The sequence below is a fragment of the Leptonychotes weddellii genome, chromosome X (assembly GCF_054177405.1).
Source record: "Leptonychotes weddellii isolate Sample4059 chromosome X, ASM5417740v2, whole genome shotgun sequence".
In the NCBI taxonomy this organism is placed as follows: Eukaryota; Metazoa; Chordata; class Mammalia; order Carnivora; family Phocidae; genus Leptonychotes; species Leptonychotes weddellii.
In genome coordinates, this window is record NC_138385.1 from 102,429,527 (window position 1) to 102,433,994 (window position 4,468).

Sequence of the window (4,468 nt, forward strand, 5' to 3'; positions counted from 1 at the left end):
TTTCTGATTGCTCCTCCCACTGGCTGAACAGAATCATGGCAGTGCTGTTGACCATATCAAGGTGCGCTAGTCCCTCTGGGCTGCTAGGACAAAACACCAGACGCTGGCTGGCGTGTAGACGACAGGAATTTACTTCTCACGGTTCTAGAGGCTGCAAGTCCAAGATGAAGGCACTGGCAAGTTTGCTGTCTGCTGAGCTCCAGCTTCCTGGTTCGCACACAGCCATGTTCTCGCTGTGTCTTCACAAGGCAGAGGGGTGAGGGAGCACTTTGGGGTCTCTTTGATTAGTGCTCTTCGGTGTGGACCATGTCTCTTCAGTTTCCTTCAGTGTGGACCATTTTCTACAGTCTCTCTTTGACTTCACGACACTGGGAGGATCAGTGGGATTTTGGAGGATTATGGGTCCTTTTCTCTATTCGTTCCCTAGGATGGCCATCGCTAGGACCACAAACTGGTTGGCTTAAAACAGCAGAAACTTATTCTTTCACAGTTTCAGGAGGCCAGAATCCAAACATCCAGGAGTTGGCCAGGTTGGTTGCTCCTGGAGGCTTGAAAAAAACTCTGCTCCATGCCTCTCTCCCAACTTCTGGGGGCGGCTAGCAGTCTTTGGCCTTTCTTGGCTGTGGCAACATCGTTCCAACACCTGCTTGTCTTCACATGGGCTTCTTCCCTGTGCATGTGTCTAGTGTCTGCTGATGTTCTCATAAGGATGCCAGTTCGTGCACTTAGGGACCACCCTAAATCCAGGACGATCTCATCTTGACATTCTTAATGAATTATATCTGCAAAGACCTATTTCCAAGTGAGCTCACATTCTGAGGTTCTGGATGGACATGACTTTGGGGAGTCACTATTCCACCCATGAGTTATTTCATAGGATTTCCCTCAGCTTAGGTTTATCTCATGTTTCCTCATGATTGGCAAGGAAATCACAGGTGTAATGCTGCCATTTGGACTCGTGGCTTCCTATTTTATTCAATGGATTATAATCTGCTACTATCATGATTTATTTTGATGCCCAAATGGGCCTGTTTGGTCAGTGGGAACCTAGTTTGGCTGACTCCTGTGTCCTCATCCTTTGTCAGATCCTCCTCATCCGCTGAACAATTCCTTGCTTTCTGGAACAAGGTTCTCTCTAGGTTTTTCTTCCACTTTCTCTTCCTCAGCTCTGGAATCTGCCATTTCGGGGGAGGAGCAAGATGGCGGCGGAGTAGGAGACCTGGATTTCGTCTGGTCCCAGGAATTCAGCTGGATAGGGATCAAAACATTCTGAACACCTACGAACTCAACAGGAGATTGATGGAATCCGCCATTTCTACAAGTGTTTTACTTCTTTATGGTAGAAAATGGTATTTTTATTTATGGTGGGAAAAAGAGCAAAACCATTTTCCTTTGGAGTTGTGTCTAGCACACCAAAAATCCTCAACAGTTGAGGAATGAATGACTCCATGCCTCAAAAAACAAGGTAATCAACTAAAAAATATTGCAAAGAAGTATTCATTAAAAAGTGGACAGTAATATATGAAAATAGTACTTTTATATTAGCAGAACTTAAGACGTGGAACAGTGCATTCACAATAACAAAACAATGCATATCATCTAAAAAATGTGCAAGGGGCATCTGGGTGGCTCAGTTGGTTAAGTGTCCGATTCTTGATTTTGTCTCAGGTCCTGATCTCAGGGTGGAAAGATGGAGCCCAGGCGCCAGGCTCCATGTTCAGCGGGGAGTCTGCTTGTCCCTCTCCCTCTGCCCCTCCCCCCTGCCCCGCCCCTGCTCTTTCTCTCAAATAAGTAAAGAAAATCTTTAAAAAGTTTTCAAATGTGCAGGAAACATGAAAACTCTACAGATTTACCTATTTACGTGATCATACAATGTTTCGGAATGGGAACATCAAATTCTGGGTGGTGTCTAGTCTCTTCATATTAGGTCACAAATGTTGCAAATTCTTTCACACCCTCAAGTGCTTATGTTTTCGAAATGTGACAAATGGATGTTAAAGTTCAGCTGACAGAAGGAAGGCTCAATGACAGCCAAGAAAGGTTAAGTAATCTCGTAACCTTTACTTTCTTAATTTCTTCAGATAATATTTTTCTTAATGTCTTCTGTCCACTTTTCCAAGGAGGCAATAGAAATGTTTTTTATTTAAGGGAAGCCCAACAGAGGTCATTTTTAGGACAGTTAGTTGTTGAAAGCTGTTTGTTGCATATGAAGGAAACACAAATCAAATGACCTTAATCCAAAGAGAAATACCAGAAAGACAATTGCCACATTGTATGGCAAGGACTGGTATGTCCTTGTACCAGACGTCCTCAAATCACATCTCCAGATATGATCTATCTTTAAAATAGGTTCTCTCCAGATGATAAGGTGACTGCACTCTGAGCAAAGCTCATTATTTTACCATATAAGTGGTCATAGGGCATAGGGAGGGATTTTTTTTTTTTTTTTTGAGATAGGCTTAATAGAAAGTCCAAGAGAAATTCCTGATTGGGTGCCATTGGGTCATGTGCCATCTCTGCCCTCCTGTGGGCTTGGGGTTGGATATTCTGACAATTCAGTCCTGGAGCCCAACGGGAAGAGAGAAAGACTGAAATATTTATATTACTGGCTTTTAATAAAATTGATGTTTGCACAGTAATGTTATTAAAAGAAGCTCTTCCTCCAAGGAAGCCAGAGTTGTACAGTTTAATCGCCTGAGTGGTGCACTGTGTTGAATTCAGCAGAGAAGGCCAGTAGGATATGGATGGCAAAGCTACTGAATATGACACCACAGGACTGCTGGTCGGTAAGAGCCAGTCTTGTGGATGGATGGCCTCATGAAACAAATATTGAGTTGGACAGTTAAAATAGTTGAAACTATGTAGATAAGATTCTTGTCTTTAGTTTTCAAGGGACAGCTTGCAAAGACATTAATAATGTAGTGATGTTCCTTTAGGTTCCTGGATTTCAAACTGTAGTCCTTAACCCAATGCTGGGACATCACTTGGGAACTTGTTAGAAATGCAGAAGCTCAGGCTTCATGCTCAACCTACTAAATAGAACAGCATTGTAAACTACATTACCAAATGATTCACTGAGTTTTGAGAAATACTGGTCAGATGGTCGTTTCCATAGTAATGGGAAGAAGAAATTGTTCCCAGCTGGGGGGGGGGCAATGATGGTAGATGGCACAGACAATATTGCCGTATTTTATAGACAGATTTTCCCCCAAGATGTTTGGTACTAAAGGGATGGAGAGAAGACCATAAACGTGGACGTTAGATGTGTGGATGGGTACTATTTTTGGTTGGGGGCAGTCGGGAGACAGGGAAGGAAGAGGTAGGCATTATTTGTCAGCAAGTGAGGAAGATCCAGTACATGGGGAAAAGGAAGAGAGCACAAAGGGGGTCCGTGTATTGAGCACATTTCCAGTGGAAGTTGGTAGGAGCCAGCTCAAAAGCACCGGTGGAAAACCGAGGAGGAACTCTTTCAGAAAAGCAGGACCTTCAGGAGATGCCAAACATTTCTGAGCGATCGAGAAAAGCGAACAGGGTGTTGGCTTTCATCTCAGAACAAAAGGCAGCTCATTTAGGTTTAGAACAGCTGTGAAGAAAACATGGGCCTGCCAGGCCAGCTGGGATCATTTATTCTACAATTCGTTAAACCAATCCATGGCTTTTGTGGCTTTCTACCACAATTAAATAGTGGACACCTGGAAACAGAGACTAAGGGTCCTGATGGTGGGAAAGTGGCCAACAGTGGAATTTTATGGAGTCAAGGCTCCTAGGGTGGTAACAGAGAGACACTTTGCTGTCAGAGCTGTCCTGGCTTTCAGTGCGTAGGATAATGGATTGGAAGAAATGAGGCGCTAGAGTCTGGGAGAGAAACATGGAAATGCCACAGTTGCAAGTTATTTTCCATTTGATGCAAAATTCCATAAAACCTTCTGTACTAGGACTGTAGTGTTGGTGAGCAAGTTTCTAAACTCATTAGAGAAAATCACGCTACCTTTGACATTAGTAGAAAACAAATATCCAAATTCCATTACCATTTGAGGAGAGTCTATTAATAAGGGATGGGAGGTTCTGCAGTAACTATTTTTAAGGGTTGGTAATGATAATATTTGTCTTTCTCCCTCCAATGGTAGAATGACTTCAGCAGTTCACTTTAGAATTTAAAGTTTAAGACTTTGCAAAAGTTTGTATGTTATCTTTTTACTATACCTGAATTATAAAAATCTCTTTTCAAGATCTATTAAATTAATTCTAAGGTTTAAAAGGAGCCAATGCGAAAGGTTTGTGAGTAAATTCACTCTTCAGCTACCCTACTGTGATAAAAGTTTTGTTCCTTGTCTCTTGTGCTCAACTATCATGCCTCCCCTGTTCTTCTCAGAAGCAGCCAGGAACCTCATCTTCCACACCAGGTTAGGAAACCAAGTGCCTCCAGTAGGAATCCCATTAGCTTCACAAAACCAGTTCAGCAAGTCTT